Source organism: Oratosquilla oratoria, chromosome 4 (assembly GCF_046742065.1).
Source record: "Oratosquilla oratoria isolate Oo_2021 chromosome 4, ASM4674206v1, whole genome shotgun sequence".
Lineage (NCBI taxonomy): Eukaryota > Metazoa > Arthropoda > Malacostraca > Stomatopoda > Squillidae > Oratosquilla > Oratosquilla oratoria.
Window position 1 is genome coordinate 23,128,342 of NC_134780.1, and position 16,236 is coordinate 23,144,577.

The 16,236-nt window shown below is 40.5% G+C and overlaps 1 protein-coding gene across 2 annotated transcripts in view; it reads left to right on the forward strand.

Moving 5' to 3' along the window:
* The first annotated feature begins 217 nt into the window (after positions 1-217).
* Positions 218-16,236, forward strand: part of LOC143024667 (ubiquitin carboxyl-terminal hydrolase 47-like) — a 130,525-nt gene continuing 114,506 nt past the window's right edge. The window contains exon 1 of one of the 2 annotated variants that reach the window (XM_076183644.1): positions 218-340. The gene's annotated coding sequence lies outside the window, so the exon portion shown is untranslated. Of the gene's footprint in view, positions 341-9,989; positions 10,047-16,236 lie in introns of those variants that run through there. The other variant, XM_076183645.1, reaches the window with a different exon arrangement.

Below are 16,236 nucleotides of genomic sequence, written 5' to 3' on the forward strand. Positions count from 1 at the left end.
AGCTGATTTTATTTAAGTCTTATTGCAGCCAATAGATGGCATAATGTTTGTTCCAGACATGAAAGTCTCTTAAAAGAAATGTAAATTGATATAAATAGATTAAGTTAACAAAAATCATGTTTTTTTGGTCATAAATAAATACAGAAATATTACTTTGATTAATTTATATAGTAAAATTTAAGGAATATTCTTTTATTATAATTATCATAACAGGTATTATTTGTTTGCGAATGTTGTCGTCAGAGACTAGAGAGTTGACATAGACGATCAAACTTATTTATTCATGTAGTGACTACAGTTCTTAATTTTTCATTACTAAAATTAGAATAAGATAAATTCGGTAAGTATAGAAAACATATACATTCATACAATGTTATTCAAGCTGGAATAACTGAGTTAGGTTGGTTTTCATGTAGTGACAGTGACCTGTGAACCAAAACAGTGATATTCATTTCAGCTGTTTTAAAACTAGACCATTGTTGTTGTTCCTGAAATGTATGCATTGATGCCGATATAAGTTGCAGTTTCCATAGAATACTTTGGTTGTGAATCTTCCGACCTAAATGTCTAACCAGCTGTAGGAATGTTGCATGCAACGTCAATTCGCACTTGACAGTATGTTGTTTGTATTTTCCAAATTTGGCATTTATTATTGCAACATAACCTGGTATGCAGTATATTTACAGATATATTCATATATATAATTTTCCATTTTTTTCATTATAAATGTGATATTGGTGAAACTGTGCATTTAGATATGCAGTAATTTCTTTGACTTCTGTCATCTGGTTGTTGGTAAAAAAGATACTTGTCTTTATCCCAGGTCTAGTATTATTATTATTAATTTTCAAAAAGTCCATGATTAAGGCCATATAGTTAAGAATATTGGTGTGTATTTACCATCAAATCAACCAAAGATATTGCAAGTATATGCTGTGACACAAATGTATATGCTGTATCATTAGTGTCAAGAAATTTAGGTTGTAATTTGTTTCTGTTGGACTATAAGACTGTTCTTCTCATTTAGTGAATTTTAATTTTTACATTCATGACCTTTTCTTATAGTTTTTTAGAACAATCGGTAATGTGAGGCTATTCTTATTTGTATATGCTAGTCTCCTTTAATGTTCTATTTTGAAATATACAGTGGATAGAAGGAAATTAAATGGAATTAACAATAGGAAGGATGCTACAAATCTTACAGCTTAGTGCAGTTTATTGCTTATACACATTTTATTATTAGTGTTATTTGACGTGTGTAAATTAAATGTCATCAGTATTTTAGGGATTTAAGTTACATTGTAATGAAACTGAAATAGTAAAACAGCAATCACTGATGATTGAAGATCAATTTCCATTCAGAAAAGAATGCTAATCTTAAATAATTTATTTTAATCTTTCCATTACCACCTGTGTGAATTCACTTCCTTAGCATAATTTTTGTCTCCAAGGATAGAGATACCAGTTATTGTGAAGAATACTCTAAAATGAAATACTATTTGAAATTTGGGCATATTTCCATGTTGTACATTACTGAAGAGCATCAGATCATTTGTTCAGTCCCTAATCTTAGCTGTCTTATATTGGATATATATAGGCATTAAAAAAATGGCAGTCAGTTGAGCCCATAAGTCACTTGATGAGAATTTTTTGTGTTGCTGTCTAGAAGGGATATGTATAGGGCATTGTAGCATAAGGTGCTGTCCTCTGTGGTGGTTCCATTTGATTAGTTTGCATTTGTTTACAGACTGATTCTGTGTTCTTACATTTTGAATGTAGAGTGGTGACCTGAATGTTGGTCTTCCAGTGCAGTTCTTGCTTGTCATGGAACTGATTTCTGAGGGAAGTGGGTGATTTATAGAATTTGGCGATTTATTGTGGACAGCATGTTTTGTGATCTAAGTTTATGCAATATTATGTGAATGTATCATAGGGAAGGTTATTGTTGGAACTGGATCTGTTCCTATGTTGTATTTAGTGGGCTGTGTTTATGTGATGTGAAGGATGGGGAGTTTCAAGGGTTCTTGCATAGAAATGTATGTATCATTTGCACATACTGTTCAATTAGGAGCATTCTGGTTTTTGAGTGTAGGTGTTCTATTGGTGTTGTTTAAGCACAGCCAGTTTTATATTCGGTACTTTATTTTTTATTTGTTGAAGAATATCCTTTTTTTTAATTGTTTGGTATGCTGTGGATTAAATTTTGTTTAAGTTCAGTAACTAGAAATCTTAGCCTTGCATTGCAAGCCGTAAGTTGCTCTATGGGGGGCAATGACCTACATTCTCAAGATGGGCTTGCTTCATGAACCTTTCTCTCAGAATGGCCCTCTTTGTATACCATTACAGGCACTATGTGCCAGCAGGCATGTACAGTATTGTTATAACTTGCTGAGGGATTCAGCATTGAGAAAAAAGATGTATATTCTTGACATACATATACCAAAGGCTTTTTCCCCCTTACAAGGGAGGTAGCCGAAAAACAAAGGCATAAAAACCATTCCCACCCATTCTATCCCTAATACACTCTATTCCCCTCCACCCTGTACCCTCCCTCTTATCTTAGCACCTCCTGGATGATGGGTCATTCCTGCATCTTGTCCACTGCCCTGCGTCAGAAGCAGTGATTCAAGACACAGCACATCCACAACAAGGCCGCTTCATTAAATTGGCAACCCCCCCTCTCCATCCCCTCATGCAGAAAAGGAGAAGACAGGGAGAAATCCCTTTGGGCTGCATCAAATTTTTGTCACACATACTACCTCACCCCCCATTCCCCCATCCATTCCACCTCATGCATCACAACATCATCCATATACAACCATTTTCCATTCACCCCTATCTTCTGTCCTCTCCCGTCCTTCTTGACACCAATAGAAAACACAGAGTTAAACCAGTGGGAGAGTAACTAAAAATACTCAAGGAGTAAAACTCACCTGTGCTATTCAAACTCTTCACAAGCAATCTCCGAACTGCAGATCCAGAATGTAACACTAATTCATTCACTTACATAGGTGACCTGAAGCTTATAACCCATAGTAAACAACAAAATAGCAGCTGAGAATTCCTAGGTCTACTTGAACTCAGAAATAATAGAATGGCTCAGAAATAATAAAATGGAAGCCCCACTCCAAAAATCATCAGTAACCTTCTCTTCTGATAACTATGAAAAAGAAAGAAGGAAAGAAAAAAAGATAACTACAATGAAATTTAATGGAGAAACCCCAAATATTCTAGGCCTCAGATTTGATACTCTTGTAAAACCAGGAGCCCACACATCAAAAATCTGATGAAAATCAAGCAGAAAATAAACATACTAAAATCCATTGCATGAATGGGCTTCAACAACAGTAGGAAACTAATTATTGTCTTCAAACAGTTCATAAGAACAACCTTTGACTATACTTCCATAACAATGTTCCAAACAATCATTAAAACATAGACATCTTATTCTGTCAGGGGCATGCACCTATTCCCACCCATTTCACTCCCCTTCACCTCCCTTCCTACTCCTCCCATCTTGGCTCCTCATAGATGACAGGTTATCCCTGTATCCATCAACTGTTCTGGGTCAAACACAATGCAGCAAGACACAGCAAGGGCGCTTCACGTAATTGGCGAACCCCCCCCCCTCCATCCACTCATGCAGAAAAAGAGAAGACTGGGAGAAATCCCTTCAGGCTGCATCAAAATATCATTCACACATAATTACCCTCTAACCCCCTATCCCCAACCCCTCCCTTCCTTGCACAACAGTATCATCCATACACAGTCATTCTCCACTCATCCGCATCTCCTGCCTTTTCCCTTCCTTGCTCAACATCCCCATTCATCCCATCCATCCATCCATCTTATCCTTGGTAGTGCCCTCAGGTTCACTCCCTCTACCTCTGCCTTCCACACCTCTTTTACTAATCTTTCGTCACTTGTTCATTCCATGTGCCCAAACCATCTCAATAATCTTTCATCAGCCCTATCAGCCATCTCCTTTTCCACTCCCATTCTCCTCCTCACCTCATTCCTCACTCTGTCCAACCAAGAAAGCCCTACTCTACTTCTCAGACATTTCATCTTAAACACATTTAAATTTTTCCTCTCTACCTCTCTTAAATTCCAAGTCCTCATACAATCCTGTCAGCACAATCACCCCTTTATACAATCTCCTTTTTGCAACCATTCCCAGTTGCCTATTTCTCATAACACTTTTTAATCCCTCTCAATCTACAATTTACCTCCACCTCTATTCCTCCCTTTCCTGCCACATACAGCCTCAAATACCTAAAGCTATCCACTTCGTTCAGCCTCTCTCCTTTTAGACTTCCAACTCACTGCCATCCTCTACCCTTGGACATCTCATCACCTTGCATTTACCCACATTTACCTTCTACTTTCTCCTATTACATACCTTCACTAACTCCCTTAATCCTCCCTCTGACCCTGCCACAAACACAGTGTCATCAGTAAACAGCAACTGGCTTGCCTCCCCTTTTTCTCCATTTTCTTTAACAATCTCCAGTTCCTTACCCACTGCACCTTATACAGAATACAAATTAAAGCATTAAGAGTAATGACAGATACAGCAAAACCATCCCAACAGAATATCTGCACTCATAAATGAATGTCATTACCACGCAAATACCACCAGTCCAGTGAAAAAAAAACCCACTCAAACATATACAACAATCTACCACCTGTACTACATAGTACATTCACAACACACACACACACATCCAGATCACTAAACAAACTCTTCAAGACAAACCACCAATCTCAGTACTTCCCCAGCCTCACAGAAAAATCCCTCATGGCAGAAGTAAGAACCGCACCTTCATCAAGCTTGAATTGAGCACAGCATCCAGCTCCAGAAGATACTGAACAACTCATACAATACTATGCACAATCCCTAGACATCAGCACAATAGTTCATCCCTACGTGACATATGAACCCATCTGGTGGCCGCTGCTGGTTACTTGGGAGTGATGGGTTTCCTAGAAGAGAAACTACCCATCAAATTCTCAATCCACCAAAATTCTTTGAAAATCAGTCTCGCAGAAAAATTCTTCCCTGAGAAGCAAAAACCAGACTGGCACACTTGTGTTCAGGTCACCATCATCGAGACAACAACAGCCTAGGATAGGCCTGGCTATAGAAACAAACTCACTGCAGATGCAACTTTCACATATGTGACTCGAAACACCTCATTTTCCACTGCCCACTGCCTAGCTTATAGGGTGATGTAGCCGAAGTTGAGACTGATTCTTTGTACATACATATATCAAAGGCTTTTTCCCCCTACATGGGGGTAGCCAAAAAGAAAAAGGCATAGAAACAACTCCCACCCATTCCATTTCCTATATATTCTACTCCCCTCCACCCTCCACCCTCCCTCTTATCTTGTCACCTCCTGGATTCTTTGTAACCAGCTTAAATTGGCTACTAGTTGTCATCTCTCCTTATGTGAACAGGTTGAGGAAATACAGGTATTCCCTAGGGTCTGCACCTCCAGATGGAGCCAAGGATGGTGATGGCATTTGAAGAGTAGGAAGATGATTCTTCCTGGCATATTTTCACATTTCATTGGTGATAACTAGTACATCTTTGGGGGTAGGCAAAGAGGTGAAGGCAAAGAAGAGGTTTAAAGAGAGTACCCCGTCTGGGGTATTGGCTGCTTGTTATTGTGGCAAAGTAGCATGCAGTCGATACTTTAGGGTCTATATGGGGCGCCCCTACGGACCAGAGCCACACATCATTTTGTCTATGATAGAAGAAATTCTGTTCATAGAGAAATGATGACACTTTTATACTACGACTGTCCCTCCGTTATGCTGTCCCCCAACCCCTTGTTGCTGTCCTGTACCATTTCTCTGAGTATTCTCTTTCTGTGATGGGGGATTTCCCTGTGGTGGGGGAAAAGAATACTGCCACCAAGTATCCCACTTGGATCGTAAGAGGCGAGAAGAAAGGGACGGGGAGAGGGACTAGGCATCCTTCTCCTTATAGCCCCACGGGGCATATAACCTAAAAAGAAAAGTGAAGGCATAAGGGGTGCTGGAGGGCCTCGGGCCAGCACCCTAAGGTTTGGGTCTTTTAATGTGCGTGGATGTGGTACAGATGAGAGTAAAAGGGAAGAGATAGGTAGTATGTTTGTGAGAAGAAAGATGGATGTGTTGGCTTTGAGTGAAACTAAGTTGAAAGGGAAGGGTGAGTGTAAGTTTGGGAGTGTAAGTGGGAGTGGAAGGAGGTTTCCTCAAGGATAATGTGGATGAAGGTGAAACTGGGAAAGGAGATGTGGGTCTTTGTAAGTGCATATGGGCCTGGCAGTGAGAAGAGCGTGGAAGAAAGGGAGGCCTTTTGGATAGATTTAAATGAGTGCATAGAGGGTTTAGGAAGAAATGTCAATGTTATAGTACTGGGAGACCTTAATGCTAGGGTGGGAAATGGTCCAATCGATGGAGTGGTTGGGAAGTGTGGAGTTCCAGGAAAGAATCGTAGTGGAGAGTTGATGGTGGAAATGTGTCTAGAAAGAGAGTTGATGATAGCAAATACAGTGTTTCGGAAGAAAGTCAAGCATAAGTACACATGGGAGAGGGTGGTGGAGGGAAGGGTGGTAGATAGAGCGCTAATGGATTATGTAGTGGTAAATAGGATTATGATAGGAAGAGTTAAGGATGTACATGTGCTAAGGGGAGAGGGTGGGGGAATATCAGATCATTTTTTGGTGGAAGGTAAGCTGAGAGTGGAGGATAGATGGAGAAAGAGGAAAGGGACAAAAGGTAGGGAGGTTCTTAGAGTGAACTCCTTGAATGAAAAGGAAAAGGAGAAGGAGTACGAAAAGAAGCTGAAGGAGGAGTGGGAGGGAGTAAAGGATGGAGCAGAGATGGGTGTGGAGGAGGAATGGGGATGGTTCAAGGAGAGAGTCTTAAAGTGTGCAAGGATGGTGTGTGGAACAAGAAGGACAGGGGGAAATAGAAGAAAGGGTAGTGAATGGTGAGATGAGGAAACAAAGAAGGTTGTAGAAGAGAAGAAGCGAGCATTCACAGATTGGTTACAAAAGAGGACGGGGGAGTCATATGAGACGTACAAAGAAAAGAAAAGAGAAGTAAAGCAAAAGGTAAAGGAGGCAAAGAGGAGAGCAGATGTGAAATGGGGTAGGAGTATGACAGAAAATTTTGAAAGTAATGAAAAGATGTTTTGGAAAGAAATTAAGAGAGGAAGAGGAAGCGAATCAAGTAGGGAAGAAAAGGTAAAAGGTACAGATGGAGAGATGATAATGGAAGAGATGGCAGTAAGGGGAAGATGGGCAGAATATTTTAGGGAGTTGCTAAATGTGAAGGAGGATAGGGAAGGAAAGATAGCTGCAGTGGGAAATGCGAAGAAAATGAGAGTGATGAGTGAGGAGAATGGAGGAGAAATAGGGAAGGATGAGGTGAAGGCAGTTGTAAAGATGATGAAAGCAGGTAAGGCACCTGGTCTGAATGGATGCCATGCAGAATGTCTGAAAAAGGGAGGTTCAGTGATGGTGGACTGGTTGGTGAGGTTATTTAATGTTTGCTGGAGAGAGGGTAGAGTACCGGAGGACTGGAGAAGTGCCTGTATAGTTCCTCTTTACAAGGGAAAAGGGGACAAGTGTGAATGTAGTAGTTTCAGAGGGATTAGCCTGTTAAGTGTAGTAGGGAAGGCTTATGGGAGGATCTTAATTGAGAGGATTAGGAGAGGAACAGAAGGAGTAATTGGTGAGGAACAGTGTGGTTTTAGGACAGGTAGAGGTTGTGTAGATCAGATCTTTGTGGTAAGACAGATATGTGAGAAAGCTATAGGAAAGGGGAAGGATGTTTTTTGGGCTTTTATGGATCTGGAAAAGGCTTATGATAGGGTAGACAGAAAGGCACTGTGGGAGGTTATGCAGATTTATGGGATAGGAGGAAAGCTTTTGGGAGCTGTCAAGAGTTTTTATGAGAGTAGTAGAGCTTGTGTCAGGATTAGAAATGGAGAGAGTGAGTGGTTTGAAGTAAAGGTGGGACTTCGTCAAGGATGCGTTATGTCGCCCTGGCTGTTCAACTTATACATGGATGGGGTGGTGCGAGAGGTGAATGCTAGGGTAGTGGGTCAGGGATTGGAGATGGTTAAAGAAAATGGAGAAAAGTGGGAGGTGAGCCAGCTGTTGTTTGCGGACGACACTGCGCTTGTGGCAGGGTCAGAGGAGGGATTGAGGAAGCTGGTGGCAGAGTTTGGGAGAGTATGTGATAGAAGAAAGCTAAAGATAAATGTGGGTAAAAGTAAGGTTATGAGATGTACAAGGGGTGAAAGTGGCAGTAGACTGGAAGTGAACATTAAGGGAGAGCGACTGGAGGAAGTGGATAGTTTTAGATACTTGGGTGCAAGTGTAGCAGGAAAAGGTGGAGTGAAGGTGGAGGTAGAATGTAGATTGAGAGAAGCGAGTAAATGCCTTGGTGGATTAAAGAGTGTAATGAGGAATAGACATTTGGGAATGGATGCGAAGAGGAGACTGTATGAAGGAGTGATTGTGCCAACAGCACTGTATGGGGCAGAAACGTGGAACATAAGAGAAGAAGAGAGAAGGAGTTTGAATGTGTTTGAGATGAGGTGTCTTAGAAGTATGGTGGGGGTTACTAGGCTGGATAGAGTGAGAAATGTGGAGGTGAGGAGGAGAACAGGGGTGAAAAAGGATTTGGGAGATAGGGTTGATGAAAGAATATTAGGATGGTTTGGACATATGGAAAGAATGAGTGAAGAAAGACTAGTAAAAGAGGTATGGAAGGCAGATGTGGAGGGAGTGAACATGAGGGGACGTCCTAGGATGAGGTGGATGGATGGTGTGAAGGGGGCTTTGGGGAAGAGGGGAATGTCTGTTGAGGAAGGAAGGGAGAGGACGGAAGACAGAGGTGAGTGGAGAATGGTTATATATGGATGATGTGATTGCATGAGGAGGAATGGGCGGGGGGTGGGGGGTGGGGTAGTATGTATGAGTAAATTTTGACGCAGCCCGAAGGGATTTCTCCCCGTCCTCTCCTTATATGCAAGGGGGGACGGAGAGGGGGGGTCGCCGATTAAATGAAGCGGCCTTGCTGTGGATGTGCTGTGTCTTGTGACACTGCTTCTGACCCAGGGCGGTGGGCAGGGTGCAGGGATGACCCGTCATCCAGGAGGTGCTCAGATGAGAGGGAGGGTGGGAGGGGTGTGGAGTGTATTTAGGGATGAAATGGGTGGGAGTGTTTTTATGCCTTTCCCTTTTTGGCTACCTCCCTTGGAAGGGGGAAAAAGCCTTGGTATATGTATGTATGTAGTAAAAGTTCAAAGTGATTTTTTTTTTTTTTCAAGTAGAGATTAGTCTAGGGTCCATAGCTGTGTCATTAGTCTAAAAATATTGACAGCATAAACTTGTATACTCTTGCTGGACCGTAACCTGTAGATACATGTTTGTCTTTAATTGTGTGATATTAACAATATACTGATACCAGAACTAACCATGGCTTGACTTGAAATGGTGTTGAATTCATAAAGTATATTCACATGGGATATATATCGGTATTCTACAGTGATATAATAACTCTTACTAATGCTTATCAGTAATATAAAAACTTCACTTTAGAAAGTATTTATCATTAAATTTGTTGTGGTGATATTTTAATGAGGGTATTAAGATATGATATTTTCCTGATGAATTCTCACTTGTTATCTTGTCACACCTGATAGGCATGGTTTTCCTTATGAAATACAAGTTGATTAAGCTTTTGTTTGTGCTGTCACATTTCATCATGTTTGATAACAATCTAGTAATACTTGTATTGTCAGTTATAGTTGTTCAACGATTGAGTGTTCATTTTGGTTTTGTGTTCATCAGAACTGATAAAGTGAAGAGGAACATAAGTTGATGGTACTTCATGGTTGTAGTCATAAATTGACCATATAGGTATGAAAACCCCTATATTTGACAGTGAAGAAGGCCGAGATTATTTTCTCCCTTAAAAATATTTGAGGGATGTATCATTAATGGAAGATTGTACAGGATTACAGCAAAAGAATTTGTGTAAGTGTTGCCATCTACTAGTTCATATGGAGAACTGAGTGATCTATGTGGTGTCTTTCATAATGGAATGAGTAAAGCCTCTCTACAGGGTGAGTACCGTATTTTCCGGCTTAAAATGCGCATCGGGTTATAATGTGTACCCATGCACTTCGTTATCTCAGTACACAGATAGCGCGCACCGACGTATAACGCGCATGCCCGATCACATTTGTCTATAACGCAGTTTTACCTCGGTATTTATATCATGTGAACTAGGTTACATGGAGAAGTCTTTTTCATTGGCTAGAGCCACTGCTGGGAAATCTGTTGATTTGTCACTAAATTAAGTGTCAGTTTAGGCATCAATCAGGACACAACTAAGAAAAAGTCGGAACTACATGTACCGGTACCATATATGACTCATGTTGTGCGTTGGTCCCTTCCTTATTACTTTGTAGCTTAAATAGTTTGTAGGAAATATGATATAAAAAAGTTTATTGAAAGTAAAATATACAGAAAATTTTCGGGATTTTTACAGAAAATGTTCATTTTATATCTTGAGGAAATAATTCGTCTTTGCCATTTTTTATTTAATACTGAAACAAACTACAGACTGTTTCGTTTTAGCTTTGAACCTGCAATGACAGTGGTGAAATAGGACAGTCTCTTATCGAGGTGACGTTTAGTTAATATAACTCCCGAAAGAGGGTGTTGTAGTCAGGTGTTTGACATGAGCTTATGAACGGCCACAACGGAATTTGTACCATACCTAAAGTGAAGCAACAAAGCCAACATAAAAATTCAAACTAAGATGCTGTGAACATGGGCAAATATCATGAATATTGATCATGTTTCATGGTGTTTAGGCCTATTTAAACATGAAAAATAAGATTCGATAGATACCTACCTAGACATACATACATATACCAAGGCTTTTTCCCCCTTCCAGCCTATACCAAATATTTATATACGGTAGCCCATGCTGGCGTATTCTTTCATGTCACCATGGCTGTTCTTCTTGTTCTCACGGAACGTCATGGAGAAGTGTGCCTCCCGACTTTGTGACGACCAACATCGTCACACGTTGTTGTGAAAAAAATTACACACACAGCCGCAGAATTTTTATCGTAGGCCGTAGATAATGCGCACCCCCCATTTTTAGGACCTTCCAACGGAAAAAAGTCGCACACTATACGCTGGAAAATACGGTAGATGTGAAGAGACAAGGAAATATTTATAGGGAAAAAGTGTGTGTTATTGAAAACAAAGGTTTTAAGTTGTTGTTGTTGTTGTCGTTCCCTAGACTGTCTGTCCGAGCAGTCCCGTCTCCCCAAGGAATGCCATAGCCGAAACTGGGTTTTCCCACAAATCCTCTATAGAGCGTATGTTGTGTTGTTTGCGTGCATGATTGTGTATAATGCAGTCTTCCATTATGTGTTGTATGGTATGGGGTGAAGTGTTACATCCTGGGCAGCTGTTCACAATGCGGTCATCCAGCCTCTTCTGGTAGCTTAGAAGTGCTGGGTGGTGACCGCACCGCAGTCTGGCCAAGTTGACTCTGTCCTTTCGTGGGAGAGAGGATTCAGAAGGGTGGATATCAGGGGGTCTGGCATGCAGCAGTGTGTTGTCTTTCAGTGTGTTAATGGAGCAGTGAGTGATATGATTATGAATATGTTTCCGGAGGCTGGTATTTGGTGGTTGTGGAGGAAGAGAAGAGAGTATCTGTGCGTGATAAAGGTCTTTGGGTGTTGTTTTAATGTTTCTTGGTGTGTGTGGGTGTTCTGCTATGTAGTGTAGCGGGTGTAATGTGTTTGTGGTGGCTGCGGCAAGTGTTTGTGTGCCTCTCATGTCGAGGTGGTCATTGACTTTGAGGACTTTTGTTTCATGGTGTAAATGGTCTGTAGGTGTTGTATTTGTGCAGCCTGTAATTGTTTTTAGGGCTTTGTTTTGTATGATTTGAAGGGTGTTGTGGTGTGTCTCACTGAGATTAGGAGCCCATGCAGGACTCGCATAATTCAACACTGAGCGTATGCATTGTTTGTATATTGTTATATTAGTTTCTTTGTTTTGTCCAAATGTTGTTCCAGTGATTGACTTAAGTGCGTTAAGTCTGGGTGTGCATTTGTTTTTTATGTTTGTGATGTGTTGTTTGAAAGACATGGATGTATCATATGTTACACCAAGAATTTTCGGTGTGTTTGTGTGTGGTATTAGAGTGTTGTTGATGTAGAGATGAGGTATATATTTGTGTTCTTTTGTCCAGTTGGTGAGAAGTGTTGCTGTAGATTTGGTTGGAGCTATTTTGAGTCTGTTTGTGATGAACCATGTGTTGAGTGTGTCAAGGTATGGCTGGATTATTTCTGCAGCTTTGTCTGTGTTATGATGTGTGCATGTGATTGTTATGTCGTCTGCGTAGGAAGAGATTTGTATTTCTGAGGTGTCTGGCGTGGGTAAGTCATGCATGTATAGATTAAATAGTGTGGGGGATAGAACTGAGCCCTGTGGTACTCGGTTCTTAATGTTTCTGATGTGCGATGATTGGCCATTATATGACACGTAAGCATTCCCACCTGCCAGATAATTGGCCAGCCATCTTTTGGTGTTATTGTGCATGTCTGTGTTATATATTTTATTTGTTAGGTTGTGGCGGGGGATAGCATCAAAAGCTTTACTAATGTCTAATGTTATAAGAAGTGTTCTTTGGTGGGGCCTATCTGAATTGATGCCATCTAAAATTCTTTGTGTGAGGTTTGTCAGAAGAGTGTTTGTGGAGTGTAGTGGCCTAAAACCGTGTTGTGAGTCAGCAAGGGGAATATGTGGTGTGACAAGTTGAAGTATTAGGCGTTCAATGACTTTAGAGGGGGTGCAGAGAAGTGTGATTGGGCGGTGCGATGTTGGGATTGTTGGGTCTTTGTTCGGTTTTGGAATGGTGATTATTTTACCATGCTTCCAGATGTCGGGTATAGTGTTGTGTGAATAGCTGTAGTTTGCAATGTTTGTGAGTGCATGCATACCTTGTGGTCCAATGTGTTTTAGGTGGATGTTGCTTATGTTATCAGGGCCACAGGCAGATGAGTGCTTGAGACTATGTATTATGAGTTTTGTCTGACTGTCTATGAAGGGTATATAGTCTGAGTCTGTGGGAAAGTCTTTCTTACGTCAAATGGTGCGTCGGTCGTCAGGGTGAGAAGTGAGATGGCTTGTCTGTGCAAAATGACGTATGAGTGCGTTTGCCTGTTGTCTGTTTGAGGGTAGATTATCTGTTGTGATTATTGCTGCGTGAGAGCGTGTAGTGTTACTGTTGGATAGTGTAATGCTGTTGAGTGTTTTGTACAATTTGCTGGTGTTTGTTTTGTGATCAAGTGTATTGATAAAGTTTTGCCAATTTTGTGTTTTTTGTTCATGTATTTTATTGGCAATCACAGTGTTTAGTGTTTGTATTTGGTCTGCTATGTTTTGAGGGATAGGTGTGGGGGTACCGTGTGTAAGTGTGTCACGTTGTCTGATGAGGCTTTGGATTTCTGGTGTGAAGTTGGGGTTGTGTGATTTTCTGTTGCCTCTAGGGATGTATCTCTTGTCTGCATTTTGTATGATTGTATTAAAAGTGTGCACAGCATTGTTTATGTTTGTGATTGGTGTACTGTTAAGTGTTTCAAAATGTTGTTCTGTCTCTTCAGTAAAAGCTTCCCAGTTAGCTCTCTTGTAATTGGTGTAAGTGTGTCTGTGGCCAACTGGGGTGCATCTTGTTTTGGTGGTGAAGATGATTGGAAGGTGGTCAGAGCCAAGGGTTCCGACCACTCTCCATGAAGTTCAGAAACTGGTTCATTAATTCATTGAATGCACTTGATTTTTTGTGCACTGATCAACAACAAATTACAAAATTTAAGTTGCTCTGTAGCCAGTCTTTAAGAAAAAAATTTGGAACTTTAGTCAGAAAATTATGTATGGAGAATGTAGAAGAGTACAGAATGGTGTTTTCAAAGTAAAAGTGTATATAGGAAATTAGGGTCAACTGTAGAATTTCCCCCCTATGTGCGTGCACTGATCATTGGGGGTCTGGACTCCTCTCTTGTCACTCTATGCCGTCACTCAGGCACATGTCATCCCTTAGGTCACAGTAATATTTTTTTATCACCTAACCAAACCAAACCATTAATGCTTCCAAACCATAAACTGAGTAATAGAAAAATGTAATTATGACCTGAGTGACGGTGTGGAGCAATGGCAGAGTGCTTCGGACCTTTGTCAATCAGAGTGGGTGTGGGGGGAGATTCTGCAATTGATCCGGAAATCGTTTGCTTAATATGTTATTTAAAAATAGGAAAAAAGTGGAAGAGAGAGGGCAGCCTTTTGGAATACCTGAGGAAACAGATTTGAGTGGAAATTGTAGTCAACAATGGTGGATAAAGTAAAGATTAGCCATAGTGTCCATCAATTTGTTGCAAGATCAATACCACAGTAGCAAAGTCTAATCTGGGGGAGATTGGGTTCTTGTTGAGTATTTTCATAATTTCTATCCATGTAGTGCAGGGGTTGCGAAACTACAGCCCGCAAGATCAGTTCATCTGGCCTAGTGCTGCACTGTACTTGTGAAAAAAATTTAGATTGTATTCTTCAAAAATTTGTTGGTAAAAAAAATATGCTTGTTGTCCCTATTTTCCTCAGTATTTTTTTTGAGTATATGTAAATGAATATGTTGGTTGTCCTTATTCATTGTATTGAACAAAATGGTTATGCTGCCCATACTTGTCATTCTCTCAGATATCTTGCCTGCTATGAAAAAAGTTTGGTGACTCCTAATGTAGTGGAAATCCATGCTCGTGTGTCAACAGCCTAAATGTCTTGCCCAAAAATCTTGCTGATGTGCTTGTTCTGTGGCATGTTATCCATGATCAGCACTCCCAGATTCCTCTCTTTTGCTCATGTAATTGTTTAATTACATACATATACCAGTGGCTTTTTCCCCCCCTTACAAGGGAGATAGCCAAAGTCAGAGGCATACCTCCACTTCCTCCCATTTCATCCACACATACTCCACTCCTATTTACCACTCTCCCCACCCTCCCTCTTTTTGTTTAATTTACATACATATACACTCACTATCCGAGTTACGACCGGTGCGACTTACGTCCACCCGTACTTACGACCACATTCAGCAGATGCCTACATGCACATATTATGAGTTTACTGGTTTACTGTGCGTTTGCACGTGGCGTCCAGCATCCCGCACGACAGTTACGGCAGCACAGCACAGCATCTCACCAAGGTTGCGCTGTCTGCCATAATTATGGTATTTCTACCATAATTTAGTGTGTGTCTACCATCTACCATACGATGTCTACCATATACCATAATTTTACTGGAATTGATGTTATACCGTATTTCGATTCCCAGTTCCCACCGATAATCAGGGCAGGTGGGAATGGTCAGAAAGGGCAGTTTTGCCAGATCGGTGATACACGCTTCCCCGAAAGCCAAGACAGAGAGTCGGTTTACAGTAGTCCTACATTCGTGCTTTTCATTCTGGTTCGAGTTCTCTATTGGTCGAAAGTCGAAAGCTGTAGTGTACGAACATGGATACAAATAGCTTTAACCCAAGTCTATGATATTCCTGGAGTTCTGAAGTATAATATCTTATATTCAATAAGACAATATATCTCACTGTACTATTCCATGCATAAAATATTTATTTGATGAAATAACGTTATGCTATGATTATCGTTCTTTTCTTACGAAGAGAGACCGAACGTTTTCGCATGGGAGGCGACGATTGAGCCCAGTGCATAGAAGCGAATCTTGTACTTGTTTTCATGTACATTTGAGGGAATTATTTTAAATGTTATTAGACCTTTATTACTTCAACCTCTTTTTATCAATTATGCCTCGACCAGCGGATACCAACGGATCCCCCATGGTGCCTCGCCAGACCTACTGCCTGATCTTTCCCTCGACCGTACGCACGAAGAAAGTGTAGATGACGTGCAACCAAAAAGTGGATTTTAATTTTTTTGTTTTTTACATGCATATTTTCTATTTTTTATATTTTGTATCTTTGTGTTAATTTGTATTTTCGGTCTCTAATAAGAATCCTGTGTAATATATTTTCTTTCTTTACCCTATCCTATTAATTTATTATTATTAATTTATTATTTAGTATAACAATCAAAGAGTATTGGATATTTTGCATACACTGAGAATGTTCTACAATGAG